Consider the following 22,200-nt stretch of genomic DNA (forward strand, 5'->3'; position numbering starts at 1 on the left):
TAAAGCATTTTCAATTGTTATTTTCTCATTAGTAGGGGAAGGCGGTCCCACTATGCGAATGCGCACTCAAGGAAAAGTCAGCACATCCAGGAAACAAGGCACTGCAGCTACCACCCTAGGAATCTCAGGTAATTTCAAACATGCCCTGGAGTGTCTAAAATATGTCCAAACGGGAAAGCATGAAGGCTGTTATCAGACCATGAAAAGTTAGATTGCATTTCCCAGAATCCCCTTCAAAGTAGCAGTGCATTAGAATCTACCATTCTCATTTGCCAGGTTCAACAGGGGGATCTGTGGGTACCAGCTCTGGAACTAGCAAGGGACTCTCACCTGAAACACCAGGCACTGAAGCCACCAGCACTGTTACAACACCAGGTCAGACAGCTTTTTCGGGGCTGGGGTCAGCACTTGGTTATGCCAGGAGATCCACAAAGATGACCATTGTAAACATGAGTGGCCACAGATATCATGAAGGACATCATTTGTAGACATTTCTACTTATTAAACCCTATTCTTCTTTCCATAGGAACAAGAGAAGGAACAGTCACAGTCACCACTGGAGTTGCTGAAGAAAGCACACCAGGAGGAACAGGTACGGAGGCTCTTCAGCACAGGGAAACTGAGGCAGTAGATTTGTTTACATGGTGTTTATAATTTTATCAGACGTCAGGTTTCCTGGGAACTGCCTCATAGTTCGCCATTTGCTGCCAACAGCTCTAGATATAAGAAAGAGACACGAAGTGTATGGTGTAATTTTAATACTCTATGTGATACTGAGAGGAATGTAGAGAAAGGAAGGAAGGTGTTTAACTCCTCACCCTTCTCTTCAGAAATGTCAGACTTTATACTAATAGAAACACAAACAAAGAAGAAAAGCAGGGAGGAAATATGTGAATTGTGCTATGGTAATGGCGAAAGACAAGATCATTAGATGCCGAATATTAAGTCTAATTTTGAAGGGAAGACTATTCTAATGAAAAAATACATAGTCAGAATTAAGGAATTTAATGAGATCAAGAGTATCACCACGCAGTGATGTTTGGAAGGCAGATACTTTCATTGTTTTTAATGAAGAAGGAATCTTAGCACTTTAATAAGACATCTAACTTCACATTGTCTTAAGCTGACTTTTCCCCTCTAATCAGTATTAGGCTCAACCAGGGCATCATCTGCATCAACCTCTGTAGCAGCGGGTGTCAGCACTCCTGGAGAAAAAGGCACTGGAGCCACAAGTTCTGGTGAGATTTCATTCACTGGGGTGATGACTTAGCTTCTACCCTCAAAGTCCTGTCAACAGTGTGCTCTCTTGAACCAACAGACTCAATCCGGATTAGAGTGAAGGGCTTAGGAGAGCCAGAATGATAGTGCTGGGTTTTAATTAATACAATTTGCATAAATATTTATATTAGTGATAGGAGGACCATAAGTATCCTCAAAACTTCCAACCTCTTCTTTGATCTAGGAACCATAAGTGTGTTAGTAAACTCCACCAATCCAATTCAAAGAAGAGAAGCTAGACAAAGCATGGCTTCTGTTAGCAACAGTCTGGGAAAATGGGAAAGAAAGGAGTCTGATTAAAGTGTGTTAACAGAGTCTCTTTTCTGTGTGTCGAGATTGATGAAGAATGGCAAGGGATGGTTATGGATCAGAGCTATTCATCTGCTACATTAGTAGCAAGAGTTTTAGTTGTTTGATGTGGCTATGACCTGCTTTCAGTGTGCTTATGACCATGATGATTTGAGGATTCCTTAAAACTTATGAGGCTTCCTTTGACCTTTCCTAAAGCAGTGTGTCTTACTCTCTCTGAGAAGTGGATGGGGTGGGGAGGGTAGGTGGAGGGAACAGGAGGAAGGGAGGCAGTGGGAACTGGGATTGGTATGTAAAATGAAAGAAGATAGTTTGTTTTCTTTTAAAAAAAAATAAAAGAAAATAAATTATGTTTTAAAAAAGCTTCAAAATAGCTTTAGATCAGCCCACGTGCCTTGTTATGAATATTAAGAAAAACTATTCACAAATAAATACAATTTTATTTAGAAGGAAAAGAACATATGAGGCTTGCAATATGATGAGTATATTACATGCAATTCTACTTGGATAGAACAATCTAATAGAGAAATTTGGGGCCACTTGTGGAGAATCCAGGGCAGATTCATTGTAATCACAGCTCTATCAAAAGTAATTTTAAGGATTTTTTTCCTATTCTTTAAATAATGCATCTGTGTGGTGTGGATGGGTGAATGACTGTTAGTGTATTGCCAGTGAGGCCAGATACGTGGAAATTTCTTATAACTAGTGTTAGAGATGGTTGTGAGTAACCCTGACATGGGAACTGTACCAAACTCAAATCCTCTAAAAGGGCAGGATGTGTTCAAAGCCACCTTAATATCTCTTTAATCTCAAGAATTTTATTCATAAAATTTCTTGCAATATTTTGAGAATTCCATACAATGTGCTTTGATCATGCTTGTGCTGTTCTCCAGGCTCATTCCACACCACCACTCCTCTATTCACATAATTTTGTGTAGTCACTATGTTCTAAACCCGAGGAGTCAGTCTGTGTGTTCTGCTGAATATTGGTTGCTGAGCTGCAAAACAAGAGCTCATGCTCTTGTAAACAATCATCTACCACGAGGAGCTCTTGTTTGTCTGCTGTTTGTAGATTTGTGTTGTAGCATGACAGTGTTCCCTTCTCTCTTCTCACTTAAGGTATTTTAAAGAATCAGTCTTTTACAGCTTGGGAATGTTAGAACAGCCCCTAGCACATGTTTTTGAGCGCAGCTGGAGCTAAATGCTTGTTTGGTTCTTGGATGCATTATATATTATGCAATCACCAGGAACAATCTCTCTGACAGAGGGGAATGTGGCAACAAATGTATATTTGTCCAACACATTTAAAATTGTTATTTCCTTATCAATTGACATAGGAGTTACAACTAGACAAATATCCACTGATGAGGAGGGCAGCACACCCAGAGGACAAGCAACTAGAACCACAAGTCCAGGTACCTCAGGTAATTCTTAACATGTACTTGGATATTATAAATGGAGACTGCTAAGGTTACTTGAAGTCTGCTGTAAAGATGATAAAAATATAGGTCATTGAAAGTATGGTTGCATTTTCTACATGCCCTTCAGATGTCATAGCACAGTTTTATCCACTGTTCTTGTTTGCCAGGTTCAACAGAGGGATCTGTGGAAACCTCTACAGTAGCTGGCAAAGGAAGCTCACCTGGAACATCAGGCACTGAACCTGCCAGCACTGTTACAGCAGCAGGTCAGACAAGGGCTCTTAGGGGCTGTAGAAGGAACAGCACATGATTTTGCCTGGGGATTTAGAGAGGATCTATAGAATCTCAGTATGGAATGATACAATCTGTTTAAAGATTAGTGGATCTTTCTGTGCATATTGACTTCCATTCCCCTTCCCATAGAAACAAGAGGAAGAACAGAAGCAGCCACCACTGCAGCTCCTGGAAAGAGCACATCTGGAACAGGTACTGGGAGCGCACAGCTGGGGGACATTCAGCAGTTGACTTGTGATCATAAATAGTGCTTAATATTTCATCACGGACAGTTCCCTGGGAACTGTGACCATTGTTGTTCATTCTATGTCAAGTATTCAGCTATGGATCCCAGTCTTTGTTGTGTATCTTAAAAGAAGGTTAGATTTCAATTTGTCAAAGGAAGTGCCATATAAATATGTGTGTCTCTCTCATTCGCAACCTGGAAAAGAAAATCTAAAGTATGTCCAGAGCTACAGGGACAGAAATAATTAGTATAGAAATAAAGTGAGGATGGTATCTTGCTCAAGTGAAGACCATTGTAGAAAGACAAACCAAAGGCATTTGTAGTTGAAACATGTGCAATGTAGAAGTATTTTATTTCTGACACACACCTTGCCAATATATTAGAATACCAGGGCTACCTGGTACACATCACTTATCTTGAAGTGTAGCTCTCGATGCTAGTGACTGTGGGAGCAATCAGGGCTGTGTTTCTATGTAGCTGATGAGACAGTTATAGCCACAGCACATGTGAAAAAGGAAGTTTAGTTCAAGTTCCATCCACAAGTGGAATTACCTGTGTGTTTTCTCAAGCTAATATTTTTCCATGGTAGGCACACCCAAAGCATCCTCTGGAGCAACCTCAGAAGCAGCTGTCAGCAGCACCCCTGGGATAGGAAGCACTGAAGCTCCAGGTTCTGGTAAGTCTGGAACGATGTATCCGGTAACTTAGAAACTTATAAACATGAAATGTTACAGGAAGTGCTGAGAAATGAAATCCTAACTTGGACAGAATGAGGATTAGAGAAAATTGTAATGTGAATATGTATTTTTCTGTAAACTTCCAACTGTTCAGTGTTAGCAATGTTAACAATAAGGACAAAACACATGTTCAACAGCAGTCTTTTTTTTTTTTTTTTTTTTTTTTTGATTCTGTATGGACCACCACTCCTGGTTCAGTGGTCCCAGCCAAACCATCCACCTCTGCCAGCACAGAACAAGGTAAGCAAATGGGAGAATTCACTGAGAATTCAAGTGTCAAATCCTTCTGTTATCCTTCTTGTTATCCCCACTCCCAGAGACTCTACTATGCAGAACAATAGAAATGAATATAAGAGACTGGAGTCAAGAAGCTTAGCTGCTGATCCACAGCTGGCCTGGGGCAGGGATGGATTAGGTGTACTCTAATCAGAGAAACTACATAGACACCCTGCACATACTGATGGGAGATTAACACGTTCAGAATCCCGTCTGTGGTGTTTTCTAAGTGCAGTAGTGAGGGTTCCAATTTTACAGTCTTGGCTATGGGCTGAAGCACAGAAATTTTTGAAGATGTGTATTCAGGCATCTCACAGAATTGTGATATCAGAAACCCTAGACAGCAGGTCTGTGTAGTGTTCACGTCCTTAAGGTCATTCCCAAACTGCTGCCTGGGTTGCAAACAATAAGGTTCTAATGTCTATGGAGCTTTTAAAAATGACAGAAAGCAAATGACAAATATTTTATTCATGACAAGTGAACATCCAGGGAAGCTGATGAATATACATGAATCCCATGGTTAAATTTCCTGTGATCAAGAAATGGAGACATGAATATAAATCAATGAGAGCTACGTTAAGATCAGAGTGCAGGACGGTGTTTCACTTTATCATAGATATAGATAAGGTGTTGATTTATTATCTACTTTGAGAGGGACCAGCAGGCCATCTGTTGAGGAAACAACTGGAGTCCCAGGGAATAAAGTGACACTTCCTCAACTGACCCAGGGGAGTAGTGGATGCATTTTAGATGTCATGGCTGCCATCATGGGGAAAGCCACTCTCAAACAAAGCTTCTTTTAATTCATAATAATTGAAACTCATCTGTGAATTTATGTGGCATGGAAGACTCCGTCGTAAAAAATGTTCATGGTCTAACTGTATTTCTTTGTTAATCACACAGAGTCTTAATTCTTTCTTATAAATGCATGGTCTTAGCTTAGCTTGTTTCTAGCCTTTCTTAATGTGTCTAACTTTTGTCTCTGGGTTTTTACCTTTCTCTTCCTTCTGTAAATCTTGCTTTCACTCTAACTCCATGCATGGCTGGGTTGTTGGGTGTCTAGGTGACTGACCCCTAGTGTGCTCCTCTATTTGTCCCTTTGTTTATTCCTTTCCTTCCTCAATTTATCCACCTATTTATTCTCCCTGCCAACTTTGCCTATCCTCTCTCCTGCCTCACTTTTGGCCATTCAGTTCATTATCAGACCATCAAGTGTTTTAGACAAGCAAAGAATCACAGCTTCACAGAGTTAAAGAAATATAAAAGAAAGCAATACACCTTTGCACCATTAAAACAAATGTTCCACAGCATAAACAAATGTAACACACCTTAAAATAATATTCCAAAACATATAATTAAACCCAAATCTTCGTATTCATCGAATTTTCCATGTGACAAATGATTGGAGGGTCAGATCACCTATAGGAACAAAAGTCCACATAAATTTTAAATGGGGAGTCTTCATTATTTTCTCAGGCTCTCTGGAGATTTCACCTCCCATTTCTTCTCTAGCTAGAAGTCCAGTACAACCACCGTACTGAGGTCCAGTGTCACCTGTCTTGGAGACACATCGGGGAAACTAAATATTATAACAAAAAATCTTGGTCCTGCCTCATTCCTTGTTTCACATACTGATGATCAGAACATTAGTATTCCTAATACAGGATTAGACATAAATGGTTCGTCCCCCAGTGTCATTGATTGGTCACATCTTTAGTCTTTTAAAAGTTTTTGTCATGTGTTTTATACTACTATTGGGAGATGTGTCTGCTGACCTGTTTAAGTTCTCATGGGTGTTTTTGAAGATGGGTAACTTTTTTATGTACCATATAAGAGAGAACTGGAAGATTACCAGGTACAATCAGAGGAGGAACATGAAGACGGAAGTGACAGAGCCTTGTATTTAGTAAAAAATAGAAATGTGTAACATGCCCTTCTGTGTTGATGTTTGCACATGCTGTTCTCTGCTTCTTCTTATCTCTGCCACACAGAGTAAAGACTCTAAAGTCAAAAGGCCAAGTGTCAGAGACAACAAGTTATCTCAGAAAATTCCAGAAAAACTACAAGTACCACACTAACAGCTGTTTAAAAAAAGATCATCTGGGACCATGTTATTCCATAGTTGTGCTTAAGCATGTATTGTGCGTTTTAAAATTTTTATCATTATTTAATCTAATTTCTTAATTTGTATTATAAAGGCTCTGTTTAAAGCACATGTCTGCTTAAGACTGGAGTGTTTATAAACTATTGTTTTGATGCACACAGCTTGAGAAGCAGAAGGTAGAGTAGAAAGCCTAGGTCTGGACTGCTTGAGTATGGTTTTTAGCAGTAATGAAGATTCATGTGTACCAGGGTTGTGCTCTTTGATTCTTTGTTTGCTTTTGTTTGTATCACAAGTGACAAATTAAACAATAGTACTTTCTGTCTTAGATATTGATGAGAACGTTCAATGGGTATATTACATCTAGTATATATTAAATGTATATATTTAATTGGTAAAAACAGGCTCTACTACACCCATAAACCATGGTGATGAAGACAGAACACCCAGGCAACACAGCTCTGCAATTACCAGTCCAGGAGTGTCAGGTAAGTCAGGGCCTGCACAGCAGTGTCTTTGAGGAGTAAAGCATCACAGGAGGGCTGTAGGCAACATGCTGAAAGCACACAGGGCTGCAGTTATGCCAACCATTAATAGTATCATCAGAGAGGAATGAGCACATGCTGACAGTCCTACTCTCTAGTTTTCAGAGCCAATGTAAGAGTAATTGGAAACCCGAGCATCATTCTTTTGGCCAGAGCAGGACCATGAGTGTGAACATAACACAGCCATTAGTGTGAGGACAAAAGGACCATTGGTATCAATATGACACAGTCATTAGGTGAGCACAGCAGAACCATAAGTGTGAAAATAACATCTCCCCTAGTAAAAGCATAGCATTCCATGAGTATGAACATAACACGACCATTAGTGTGAGCACAGCAGAGCCATGGGTGGAAAATGAGGGTAAGGAACAAGACCAAAGACAATTTGAAATGATCTGATTGCAAGAAGGAACAACTAAATGTCCTTAAGACTGCTTTCCTTTCTGTTTCATGACTATGCAATGTTCACCTCACAGGCACAAGTGGAGGACCAGGTGCAGCTACTTCTGGAACCACTGTAGGAAGCACATCTGGAAGAACAGGTAATAATGGGCACAGGAAGGTGATAACCTAGGAGGAGACTAAAGCTTAGGGTCCAGATACCAAAAAGATAAAAGTTTCATGGAGATTTGTCACATTTTTTCCATTGTAAGGCCAAATGCTCTAGATATGAGAAACAATGTAAAGATATTTGTTGAGTTATAAGTAGTCTATCTGATGCTGGAAGTGATAGAAGAAACATTGAGATAGTTTTAGTCTTCCAGCTCTGCTTCCATTTGGAAAGGTCAGATATGTTATTAACATAAGATATAAGTACAAAATAACTAACAGGATTGAAGGAATTGTGGGAGCCATGCCAGTAGCATTGTAGGCATGATGATAGACAAAGTCACTCAGGGTTAAATGTTGAAAAATCAAAATGACTGTTATTTTTAAAGGAAAAACATTAACAGAATAATTTCCTAGTAAGAGTGGTATGACTTCCCAAAATCTGGAGTCTCACAATCCAATTACGTTTGTGTATACATATCAGTTGTTAAGAATAAAGCAAAGTGTATTAATAGTCCTTCAATGGAAGTTTATAGCTTCAATGAAGCTCAGTCTAACGTTTTCCCACTTGATCAACATAAGGCTCACCTGGGGCATCATCTGGATCAAGCCCTGGTATAGCAGGTGAGAGCACTCCTGCAGAAGTCAGCACTGGAGCCACAAGTTCAGGTGGGACACCGTAGTTTGGGGTGATTCCTAGAAGCTCCTGCACATGCCCTACAGAATAGAGAGCACCTTGTCATCCTGGAATTTACCAGAATAATAATGCAGTGCTGAGAAGTGCTGGGAGGAAAATAACTTTCCATTTTCATTTCCTGAATTTCTAAAATACTCCCAGCAAAATCAGTTCCTCAATTCCAATTGTTCTTGGTTCTAGGAACCATAAAGACTTCTGGAGGATCTACTACTGTGAGTCCTGGAACATCGACCAGACCATTCACAACCTCTGCTAGGAGCAGTCCAGGTAAATAGGAAGATAGAGATGTCTGAATTGTGTGGGTGCACGCAGACCATGTTCTGTATGTGGTTATTGGTTCACAATAGAGGGTGTAGTAGGAAATTGATAATATAAGAGGTACTGCGTGAAAAGCTGTAATGACGCGGGTGGAGGAGATGGTGGTTTAGTTGTTGGCCTGGGTGTGAATATGGACAAGGTGTTTTAAGGACTCCTTAAAGCTTGCATGGCTTTGGATATGGAAATTGGAATGTGACTTATAATGGGGCCTATATAGGAGAATTACTAGTGAAAGTTTTGTGAAATAAATCGAGAGACATTTAGAATCATTGAGTTTGTATCTGTGTTGGAAAGGGTTGTGAAGGGCAACCACATTTCAGAAGCACTGAGCTTATCTTAGGGATACCAAGTACATAAATAAATGGAAAGCTAAAATGTATCAAATAAATAATGGATCATACACAATTATTTTAAAAACTGTGTCTATTTTATGATCAAATGTTGGAAGTGGTGAATTGAAAAGGAAGAAGTGAAAAAAATACAAAAGAGATGAGTAATCAAAGAGCAACATGGCTGGATTAACTTTAATAGAAGTCCTAATATCTATTTCATGTTTACTCCAGAAGGGACTACAGTACCATCAGCTGATGAAACAACTAGAATCTCTAGGAGTGAATCCACCCTCCCTGAAGAAACAACACGTGAGTGGGTCATTTTAAGAATTATAGTCACCACCCTCTGTCTTACATAAAGCAAAGTAGCTGCATCAAATGTATGGACATCTGGTTGACCCAATCCCAGATCCTTAAATTGTCTGTGTAAAAACAGTGCCAGAATAGAACACTAACATATTTGAGACTATCACAGTATAATAATGCTTTAGGAAACTCCAGAGTGATATTTATTGCATTCATCTATCATATTTTTATAGTAGGCATAAAATGAAAAGTTAGGTTCCTCCAAGTTTGTCGAAACATTTAATGAGAAGTTCCTTGGATATTTTTTTCAGGCTCTGCAAGAACACCAGCTGCTATCACCTCCTCAGTGGGAAATATAGGCACCACAGGAAACCAGCACTCCAGCCTCACCAGTTCTGGGCCCACAGAAGGTAAACTTAGTTGTGACTGAGAATCCTGACCCAAGTCTCTTATACGAGAATAATGAACAGATACTCTTTTCTTGATATGTAATACCAGACTTAGTTAGTCATTGTATTAATTAAATTATAATATCTTAAATCACAGTTGCTTTAATGAATCACTTTATCACATTTTGCTTAACTTTCTTTTAGTGTTGGAAATGTTTGTGTCGATACCGTGTAGCTAATTGTATTTTCTACTCCTTATAGAGACATCTCTAAGTCTTTAGATGTCATGACAGCAACAGCCAAAGGAAAAGGAAATAACAATGACACAGCATTTAGAGAAAGTAAACAAACTAAATAAACAGGAAAATGGTAAAAACATATTTTAGTAAAATAGTGGTATACCTATCTGACACTACAGGGTTCCCCTATTAGCCTTACACTAAGACCTTGTAAGTTAGTCAACATCAATTGATAGATGATGTTATTTCCATGAGTAAAGATATTAGTACATATAAAATACAAAAGCAGCCTAAGTATTCCCATTCTGAATCCTCCCCCTTTTTTTTGAACTGTAAGTAAAGACTAGCCAACAAAAGAGAATGTGTTCATCTTTACGACTCTGGACTGTTGAGAGTCTTGACTTGAAATGTATGATTTAGACACTTTTTAGGACAATATAAATCAATAAAACAATTGTGAAAATTAAAATGTACAGAGTGTCTTAGTGAAGGTTACTATTGCTTTGATGAAGCACCGTGACCAAGAGTACTTATATAAGGAAATTGTTAATTTTGAGCCTGCTTACAGTTTCAGATATTTTGTCTCTGATCACCATAGAAACATGGTGGCAGGCATGCAGTCATAGTGCTGAAGCGGTAGCCGAAGGCTTAACTCTTGTGTGTAAGCAGAAGGTAGGAAAAAAATTAAATTGAGCCTGGCATGGCTTTAGATACCTGATAACTCAACCAGAGTCACACACCTCAACAAGTCACTCATTTTCCAAAAATAGATATCTTCCAAAAAAATCATATCTCCAAATCCTTTTAAAAACAATTCAATAAACTATAGAAAAAGCATTCAAATATATATGAGTCTAGGAGGACTATTATTCTTTAAATTCTCAGGCACAGGAACATTGTTGAAGGGAATTAGTAACCTAGCATCGTCTAAGATATTAGATATTTAAAGTGATCACGATGAAATTACACTTCCTAAATTCTGAATCAGTGTTATTGGGACCTGAAGAATACTCAGTCCCTGTGCTCTTAAATTATCAGGCATTTTCAGTGGAGATGATTCAGAAATGCAAAGTTTGGTCCCCAGCAGATAGTGATCCCACACTGCTTCTCACAGGGGTGATGTGCTGAGGTGTAAAACAGAGCTCCATCTCCAGGGAAAACAGCAGGTCACACAGTGGAGTGTGGTTGTTCTGCTGAAAAAAGACTTTGCTTGGACAAGAGTTTTCTTTAAATTTTTTTACTTCTCTTTACACCAACCATAATTTCAATATATAAAATATGATAGATTAAGAATGGTCTATTACTATTGTGTATGTATTTAAGGAGTGAAGCAGGAGTCAGGTGCTTAAATTACATGTGAAGGTGTTCTCACCCAGCTCAGTGACCTGGTGCATGTCCCTGAATCTCTTCTAATCGACAAGAACAAGAAGACTAGAGAGGGGGGATTATAATTATCGGTTATTTTATTTGTGTCTAGAACAATTTCAATTGCAATTTTTTTATTTGTAGGCAAAGGAAGTCTCACTATGTCATTGTCTACTCAAGGAGAAGGCAGCACACCCAGGGAAGAAGGAACTGGAGCCACAAGCCCAGGAACCTCAGGTAATTCCAAACATGTACCCGGTTACGATAAATGTAGACCACTAAGAGTACTTGGAGTCTGCTGTAAAGATGATAAAAATACAGATCATTGAACGTATGGTTGCATTTCCTAAGAGCTGTCCAGATTTCATACCACAGCTTAATCCACTATTCTTGTTTGCCAGGTTTAACCAAGGGATCTGTGGAAACCTCAATAGTAGCAGGCAAAGGAAGCTCACCTGGGACACCAGGCACTGAACCTGCCAGCACTGTTACACCAGCAGGTCAGACAAGGCCACTTTAGGGGCTGTAGAGGGCACAGCACATGGTTTGACCATAACATTGGGAGAGAACCAAAACTGCCATACAATCTAAGTACATATATGGAATGATAAAATGTGTTTCATGATTGGTGTAGCTATCTGCACATATTAACTTCCATTCTCATTCCCATAGGAACAAGAGGAAAAACAGAAGCAGCTACCACTGCAGCTCCTGGAAAGAGCACATCTGGAGGAACAGGTACTGGGAGAGCACAGTTGGGGGACATTCAGAGTAGACTTGTGATCTTATGTAGTGCTTAACATTTCATCATAGACAGTTCCATAAAAAATATGACCATTGTTGTTTATGCTATGTCAAGTATCCAAAAGATCAGCTTTGTAACCTAAATATTTGTTGTGCATCTTAAAAGCACGTCAGATTTCAATTCGGCAAAAGAAGTATCATATAAGTATGCATATCTCACTCAACTACAACCTGGAAAAAGAAAATATAAAACATGTACAGAGATATAAGAACAGGAAGAATTAGTACAGAAATAAAGTGGTTTATGGAGACAAGATTACCATGTGAACACTATTGTAGAATGATAACTCAAAGGCATTTATAGGTGAGACTTGAATTGTGTGTGTAGGAGTACTTTATTTCTGACACATACATGGATAATTAATAGAATACCAGGACTACCTGGTACACATCACTTACGTTGAAAAGTAGCTCTCTATGCTAGTAACTGTGGGAGTAATCATTGCTATGTATCTATGTAGCTCATCCAACATTTATAGCCATTGTAGTTGTGAAAAAGCAAGGTTAACAGTATTAGTATCAGTTAACTAACTATTCATGGTTAACAGTGAGGACAAAGCACATGTTGGACACCACCCAATTTTTGTTTGTTTGTTTCTTTTTAGATTCTGCATGGACCACCACTCCTGGTTCAGTGGCCCCAGCCAAACCATCCACTTTTGTGAGCACAGAACCAGGTAAGCAAACGGGAGAATTCACTGGGTCTTTAGGTATCAAATTATTCTGGTAGTTTTCCTCACTCTGTGGTATTCTACCATGCTGAAGAATGAAAGGAATATAAGAGACCCGGGAAAGAAGCTCAACTGCTAATCTACAGCTGGTCTGTAACTGTGGGAAAATGGATTAGGTGTTCTCTAATCAGAGAAAATAGCATAGACACCCTGCACATACAAGTTCAGAATCCTGCCTGCGGTATTTTGCAAGTGAAATAGAGAGTGTCTAATTTTACAGTCTTGGCTATTAGCTGAAAACCAGAAATTGTTAAAGATACATACTCAAAAATTTCACAGAATTATGATATCAGAAACCCTAAACAGCACATCTACATACTGCTCAAATCCTTAACAGTGTTTCCAAACTGCTGCCTGATTCGCAAACAATAAGGTTCAAATGTCTGGAGAGCTTTTAAAAACTGGTACTAAGCAAATGACAAATATTTTCTTCACAAACAAGTGAACATCCAGGGAAGCTGATGAATATACATGAATCCCATGGTTAAATTTTCTGTGAACAAGAAATGGAGACATGAATATAAATCAATGAGAGCTACGTTAAGATCAGAGTGCAGGACATGTGTTTGACTTTATCATAGATATAGATCAGGTGCTGATTTATTATCTACTTGGAGAGGGACCAGCAGGCCATCTGTTGGTGAAACAACTGGAGTCCCAGGGAATAAAGTGACACTTCCTCAACTGACCCAGGGGAGCAGAGGATGCATTTTAGATGTCATGGCTGCCATCATGGGGAAAGCCACTCTCAAACAAAGCGTCTTTTAATTCATAATAATTGAAATTCATCTGTGAATTTATATGGCATGGAAGACTCCCTAGTAAAGAATGTTCACAGTCTAACTGTACTTGTTTGTTTTTTATTCTCTGCTCTTATTCTTTGGGGGCCCTGACACTCAGCTCCCAGAGAAATCACACAGAATCTTATTCTTTCTTATAAATGCATGGCCTTAGCTTAGCTTATTTCTAGCAAGCCTTTCTTAATGTGTCTAACCATCTGTTGAAGCAACTGGAGTCTCACAGAATAAAGTAATACTTCCTGAAGCTGACCCAGGGGACTAGAGGATGCATTTTAGATGTCATGACATCCATCATGGGGAGAGTCTCTCTCAATCAATGCTTCTTTTAAGTCATAAAATTTAAACTCATCTTTGATTTCAAGTGGCATGGAAGACTCCCTCATAAAAAATGTTCATAGTGTCTCCTGGATTCATTCAATTTTCCGTGTGTCCAAAGATAAGCCAATCAAGCCATCTATAGGGACCGGATTTCACATAGACTTTAAATGGGAAGTCTTCATGATTTTTTCAGGCTCTCCTGAGACTTCAGATCCCATTTCTTCCTTAGCTGGAAGTCCAAGCACAGCCACAGTGCTGTGGCCCAGTGTCACCAGTGGTGGAGGCACATCAGAGAAACTAAATTTCACAATTACGAATCCTGGCCCTGCCCAATTCCTTGTCTCAGGTACTGATGTTCAGAACAGTACTGTTCCTAATACAGGATCAGACATAAATGGTTTCTCCCTCAGTGTCATTGATTGGTCACATCTTTAGTCTTTTAAAAGTTTTTGTCATGTGCTTCATATTACTATTGGAAGATTCGTCTGCTGACCTGTTTAAGTTCTCATGGGTGTTTTTAAAGATGGGTCATTTTTTAATGTACTCTATTAGAGAGATATGGAAATTTATTAGGTGTAACCAGAACAGGTACCAGTGAAGACAGAAGTGACACAGCCTTGTATTTAGGAAAAAGTAGAAATGTGTAAAATGCCCCTTGTAAAGATGCTTGCACAGACTGTTCTATGCTTCATCTCAATAAGTCAACTGCACAGAGTAAAGACTCAGCCCAAAAGGGCCATCAGAGACAATGAAGTTATCTAGGAAAATTCCAAAAAAACTACAATGACTTTGTCAACAGCTATTTTAAAAAAAAAAATGATCATCTGGGACCATGTCATTTGAAAATTGTGCTTAAACTTATACTGTGATTTCTTTTTTTCATTATTTAATCTAATATCTTAATTTATATTATAAAGACTGTTTATGTTTATAAACATATGTTTATAAACAATTGTTTATAAACAATTGTTCTGCTGCACATAGTTTGAGAAGCAGACGTTTGGGTAGAAAATCTAGGCCTGGACTACCTGACATGCGTTTCAGAATGATTATTAACCTAAGTGTATTAGGATTGTGCTTTTTTTCCACCATATCTGATAAAATGAAACAATAGCATTTTCTGTCTTGATTGTTGATGAGAATGTTCAAAATAGCATAATTTTAAATGTCACTTTTTTAAAACTGGTGACAGCAAGCCCTACCATACCCCCACCTACTGGTGATGAAGACAGCACACCCAGGGAACGCAGCTCCACAGTTACCAGCCCAACAGGGTCTGAGCGTCAGTGCCTATGAGGAGTTAAATATCATAGGAGGGCTGTGGGAAACATGCTGAAAACACACAGAGTTGCAGCTATGCTGACCATTAATATCACCAGAGAGGAATGAGCACACATTGACACTCCTACTGCCTCGTTTTCAGAGCCAAAATGAAAGTAATTGGGAACCCAAACAACATTCTTTTCAGCAGAACAGGACCATGAGTGTGAACATAACACAACCATTAGTGTGAGCACAGCGGCACCATGAGTGGGAATCGGAGGGTAATGGAGCGTGATCGAGGACAGTTTTGAATGAACTGATGGCAGAAAAGAACAATTAAATGTCCTGAAGATCACTTTTCCTTTCTGTTTGATGCCGAAGTAATGTTCATCCCACAGGCACAAGTGGAGAAACAGCTACTCCTGGAGCCACTGTAGGAAGCACATCTGGAAGGGCAGGTACTGAGGGACGGACGGAGGGGATAGGAAGGAGGAGACCTGAGAACTTAGTGTCCAGACTGTAGATTCCATCAAATATTAAAGTTTTCATGGAGATTTGTCACATATTTTTCCATTGTAAGGCCAGGTGCTCCAGAGATGAGAACTAATCTAACAGTATTTGTTGAGTCCTGAGTAGCCTATGAGATGCTGCAAGTGATAGCAGAAACGCCAGGTTTTATTTTTCACTCTCTGCTTCTATTCTGAAAGGGCAGATATTGTGTTTGCATAAGCTATAAAGACAAAACAACATGCATGAAAGGAAGCAATAGTGAGAGCTGGGTCATGAGGATGGAAAAGATATGAATGTTGAGAAATCAAAATGATTGCTATTTCTCAAAGGAAAAATTAACAGAATTATTTCATAATAAGAATGTTATGATTTACCAAGAACTGGAGCCTCACAATCCAGATATGTTTGTATGTAGACATAATATTTTTAAGAAAAAAGAAAAAGGCTTAATTATGAACAGCCATAAATTCACAGAATCTCAGTCTTAACATTTTTCCACTCGATCAACATAAGGCTCACCTGGGGCATCATCTGGCTCAAGCCCTGGTACAGCAGGTGCCAGTACTCGTGGGGAAGTCAGGATTGGAGCCACAGGTTCAGGTGGGACACAATAACCTATACCCTGTTGAATGAAGAGCTCCCTTGTCCTCTTGGGGTTTACCAGAACGATAATGCAGTATTGAGTAGTGCTGGGGAGATCATAGCATTCCATTTTTATTTCTAAAATACTCTAAACAAAATCGGAAAAAACAATCACGTCCTCAACTCCCAATTTGGTCTTGGTGCTGGGAACTATATACATTTCTGGAAGTCTCACCACCATGAATCCAGAAACATTGACTAGACCAGTCACAACATCCGCTAGGAGCAGTGTAGGTAAAGAAGAGAGAGATGTCTGACTTATGTGTGTGCATGGAGCCCATTCTCTGTGTGTGGTTGATGTTTCCCAATAGAAAGTAATAGTAGGAAATTGATGTTATTAGGCTACTGCATGAAAAACAGAAATGACAGATATGGATAGTTCATATTTCTCTAATTATCCTGAGTGTACACATGACCACAGTGTTTTGAAGAATCATTACAGCTTATAAGGATTAAGCTATTAAAATGGAACTATGACTTTGAATGGAGCAGAGATAGGAGAATCACTAGTGACAGTTTTGGAATATAAATGGAAGGACCTTCAGATTCATTGAGCTGGTATCTGTGTTAGGAAGGACTTTAAAGGGGGCGATTAATTCCATTGTGCAACCTCTCTTCAGAAGCACTGAACTTGGCTTAGGGACATTAAATACATAAATAAATGGCAAGCTAAAATGCATCCCTTATATAGTGGAGCACACACAATTATTCTAACAACTGTGTTTACTTTATGATTATATTTTGAAAATGCTGAGTTGGAAATGAAGAAGTGAAAAATACATAAATGAAAGCAATGTGAAGTCAGAGAACATTATGGCATGATGTAGGTTATTAGAGGTCCTAATATTCATTTCTGTTTACTCTGAAAGGGAGCACTGCACCATCAGCTGGTGGAACAACTAGAACCTCCAGCAGTGGATCCACCCATCCTGCAGACCAATCAGGTGAGCAAGGTGGTGTTCAGGATTGTGGAGTCATCATCATAATTCATACCTAATGCACAGGAGCGGCATCAAATGTATGGACATCTGGTTGACCCTCTCCCAGATCCTTAACTGCTTCTGTGTAAAAACAGTGCCAGAATAGAAAACTAACATATTTCAGACTATCACGGTTGAATGAAATTTTAGAAACTTTTGTATATGAAGAATAAAATGAAAAGGTTGCTCCCCCTCATTGTTAACCAAGTTCATCCAAACATTTAATGAGACATTCCTTGGATGGATGTTTTCTCAGGCTCTTCTAGAACACCAGCTGCTTTCACCTCCTCAGTGAGAGAAGCAGGCACCACCATAATTCTTCAGTCCAGCCTCAGCAGTTCTGGGCCCACAGAAGGTAAACTCAGTTATGAATGAGAATCCTGACCCATGTCTGTTATGGGAAATGCTGAACAGATATTGTTCTTTCTGATATGTAATACAATGCTTGGTCATTCCTTATATTAACTGAATTGTAATAACTTTAATATTTCACAGTTGCAGTAAGGGATCATGTTATAATATCATGCTCATTCTTCCTTGAGTGTTGGAAATGCTCATGTAGATATTGTGTAGCTAATTGTATTTTCTGCACTTTATTAGAAACAACTTTAGAGTTTTCAGATGCTCAACAGCAATAGCCAAAGGGAAAGAAAATACCAATGACACAGCATTTAGAGAAAGTAAACAAACTAAATAAACAGGAAAATGGTAAAAAACAACAACAGCAACAAATTAGTAAAATAATGACGTACCTACCTGACACTTTGGGGGTTCTCTAACAGCCTTACACTATGACGTTGTAAGTTAGTCAACAGCAATTGATAGGTGAAATTATTTCTGTGAATTGAGATATCAGTACATAAAAGCAGCCAGACAGTGGTGGCACACACCTTTAATCCCAGCACTCGGGAGGCAAAGGCAGGCAGATCTCTGTGAGTTAGAGGCCAGCCTGGTCTACAAGAACTAGTTCCAAGACAGACCGCAAAGCTACACAGAGAAACCCAGTCTTGAAAAGAAAAAAAAAATACAAAAGCAGCCTTAAAATTCACATTCTGAATTCTACTCATTTCTTTGATCTGTGGGTAAAAGCTAAGCTAACAAAAGAGAAGACCCTCATCCTGACAAATATGAGCTGTTGAGTCTTGACTTGAAATGTATGGCTTACACTTTGCAAGATAATATAAATCAATAAAATAATTGTGAAAAATTATACAGACAGTGTCTTATTTAGGGTAACTATTGCTGTGATGAAACATCATGACCAAGGCTACTTATAAAAGGAAACATTTAATTTTGGGCCTGATTACTGACTCAGTGGTGTAGTCTGTGGTCAGCATAGCAGAAAACATGGTGGCAGGCATGCAGTCATTGTGCTGGAGCAGTAGCTGAAGACTTACCTCCTGTTTGGTAAGCAGAAGGTAGAGAAAGAATTAAATTGAGTCTGGCATGGGCTTTAGGTATCTGATAACTCAACTATAGTCACATATCTCCTCAACAAATCATGCTTTCTCCAACGAGGCCAGACATCTTATAACAAAGTCATATCTCCAAATCCTTCCCAAACAATTCAATAAACTGGAGAACAAGTATTCAATTATATGAGCGAACATATGAGGATCATTATCCTTCAGATTGTCACACACGGGAGCATAGTTCAAGAGAACTAGTAATCTAGCATCCTTTCAGAGACTAGAATTTTAATGTGTTAGCGATGAAACTACACTTGAATCACAGATACTGGGGCCTCAAGAAGAACTCATTTCCTTGTGCCCTTTGGTTATCAGGCCTTTTCAGTGGAGACTAGTGTGAGAGGCAAAGTTTGGTCCCCAGCAGATAGTGATCCCACACTGCTTCTTACAGGGGTGGTGTGCTGAGGTATAAACAGAGCTCCTGGTCCAGGGAAAGCAGCAGATGACACAGTGAAGTGTGGTTGTTCTGTCGAAAAAAGACTTTGCTTAGACTTGAGATTTTTTTTTAAATCTTTTTCATTTATCTTTACATTGACCACAATTTCAAAACATAAATATGTCATTGCTTAAAAATGGTATATTACTAATTAGCACTTGATTTTAAGGTGTAAAGCAGGAGGTAGATGCTTAAACTGCATGTGTACCTGGTCGTACCAGTTCAGTGACCTTGTGTATGTCCCTGAATCATATCTAATATGCAAGAACAGAAAGGTCAGAGAGAGAGAGAGGATCTAAACCATATCAATCATTATATTTGTGTCTATGACAATTTCAATGGCAATTTTCTCATTCATAGGCAAAGGAAGTCACACTACGTCAGTGTCTACCCAAGGAGAAAGCAGCACACACAGGGGACAAAACACTGGAGCTACAAGACCAGGAACCTCAGGTAATTGCAAACGTGCACCTGAGTGCCTGAAATTGGTTCAAGCAGAAAAACATGAATGCTGTTGTATTCAAAGCTGTTATATTCAAAGCCTTCATCCTCTCCAGACTGGAATGCTTACAAAATTATTTTGTTGCACAGGGTTTTTAAATTAGAAGTTTGTGTAGAAATCCAAAGCCTAGACTGCTTGGGTTTGGTTCTCAGCCTACTATAAATCAATGTGTATGAGATTTTTTTTACCACAGATGATAAAATATGGTTTTCTGCTGTGGATGTTGATGTGAATGTTCAGTGGGTTGATGACATCTGTGATCATTTTAAATGCACTTCCCTTGTCATTGGTAACAGCAGGCCCTACCACATCCACACCTGGCCTTGAAGAACACAGCACACCTGGAGAACACAGTTCTAGAACGACCATTCCAGGAGAGTCAGGTAGGTCAAGATTTGATCATCTATGTCTGTGATGGGGAAAGTATCACAGTGGGATGTAGTAGATATGATAAATGTATACAAATATGCAAGAGTGCACTTGTGCCCACATTTGCTAATTTTCCATACAGGAATAAGCACATGTTGAAGTTCCTACTACTACCTAGTTAGTCAGGAATTGAGGGAGAGTAAGTGGGAACTTCAAGTCATGCATGAGAGCACAGCAGGACCCTGAATGTGAGCATAGCAGCATCCTGAGTGTGAGTACAGCAGGACCCTGAGTGTGAGCATAGCAAAATAATGAATGTGATCACAGCATAACTGTTAGTGTGAGCAGGAATATATGTGTGTAAGCAAAGGAGGACCATTATTTGATCATAGCTGGACCATGAGTGTGAGCAAAGTAGGACCTTGAGTGTGAGCAAAACAGGACCATGAGTATTAACATAGCAGGGATTGAGTGTGAATATTGCAGGACCTTGAGTGTGAACACAGCAGGACCAGGAGTACAAAAATGACTGAAGCATTAGGTCCTGCTGCCCCAACAAGCACAATATAGCATCCTCCTACTTGGATCCAGTCTAACTCTCTCCAAGATGTAGAGTGGGAAATTAGAGTAAAGAAAGGTGGTCAGGGACAGCTTTAAAGGAACTAAGGCTGTGTATGAATGATGGAATGCCATGGTGATGGTTTTCTTCACTGTTAATTCAGTAAGCTCTTTTTATCTCACAGGGACAAGTGCGGCGCCTACTGGAAGCACTGTTGGAAGCACATCAGGGAGAACAGGTATAGAAGGGGAAGGTGGTAGGCAAGGAGGTGATTCCTTCAATGATAAACATTTTCTGGGGACCGGTCACATTGTTTCCATTGTGAGACCAAGTGTTACAGCGATAAAAATGATAAATTCATTTGTTGCTTTCGGAGTGGTCTATGGAATGCTGTGAAGGATGACAGATTGATGCCTGTTTCCTCAGAGATGAGAAATAGTCCAATTCTATTCGCTGTATCCCTGATACTCTCTATGATGCTGTGTGAAATACAGAAGAATAGGAAGTGGATGTTTATCTTCCCTCTCTGCTTCAATTTGTAAAGGGATCTTATTATATTTGCATAACTGGTGTCTGCCCACTTGTCATTGGATGGACTATTTCCATCTAGTAACAGATGGAAACACGTGCAGAGACCCATTGCTAACCACTGAGCTTCCTGCTGAAGAGAGGAAGGAATGTTTGAACAAGCCAGGGGAGTATGTCCAGGACATCATGAGACAACTCACAGAAATGACTAATGTGGCTCATAGGAATTCACAGAGTCTGAAACAACAACCAGGGAACCTGCATGGGGCTGACCTAGGCCCTCTACACATAAGTGACAGCTGTGTAGCTTGGTATACTTGTGGCTCTCCTAATAGTGGGAACAGGGACTCTACTACTGCTTTTGCTGGCTTTTGGAAATCTATACCTTATACTGGGTTGCCTTGCTCAGCTTTAATAGAAAGGGAGGTACTTAGTACTATTTAAAATTGATAGGCCATGCTTTCTTGATACCCATAGGAGGTCTTCCCCTTTTATAACAGAAGCAGAGAAGGAGTGGGTTGTTGGGTAGAGAGGAGGTGGGGGTAGGAAAAAGGAAGAGAGGAGGGAGGGGAAATTGTGGACAGAATGTATAATAAGAAAATATATAGACATAAAATAACTAGCCAGACAGAGAGAATTATGGGAGCTGTGTCAATGGTATTATAAGCATGAAGACTAACAAGATGACTCAATGTTAAATATTAGGAAATAGTCATGATATTTGTTTCTTAAAGTATAAAAACATTAATGGACTGAATTCATATTAGGAATGGTATGATTTACCAGGATCTGGAGTCTCATTCCCTAGTTATGAATATTTGTAGATATATGATGTTTCAGAAAAAAAGCAAACAGGCTTGATAGTTCCTTCATGAAAGTGTATAAATTCACAGAAGCTCAATCTAAC

The 22,200-nt window shown here is 39.2% G+C and overlaps 1 long non-coding RNA gene across 1 annotated transcript; it reads left to right on the forward strand.

The window, feature by feature from the left end:
- Positions 1-1,142: 1,142 nt before the first annotated feature.
- Positions 1,143-3,274, forward strand: LOC130889141 (uncharacterized). The gene is made up of 3 exons (XR_009058494.1): positions 1,143-1,238; positions 2,925-3,011; positions 3,176-3,274. It is a non-coding gene; the product is annotated as an uncharacterized LOC130889141 (long non-coding RNA).
- Positions 3,275-22,200: the final 18,926 nt, after the last annotated feature.

This window comes from Chionomys nivalis, chromosome 17 (assembly GCF_950005125.1).
Source record: "Chionomys nivalis chromosome 17, mChiNiv1.1, whole genome shotgun sequence".
Lineage (NCBI taxonomy): Eukaryota > Metazoa > Chordata > Mammalia > Rodentia > Cricetidae > Chionomys > Chionomys nivalis.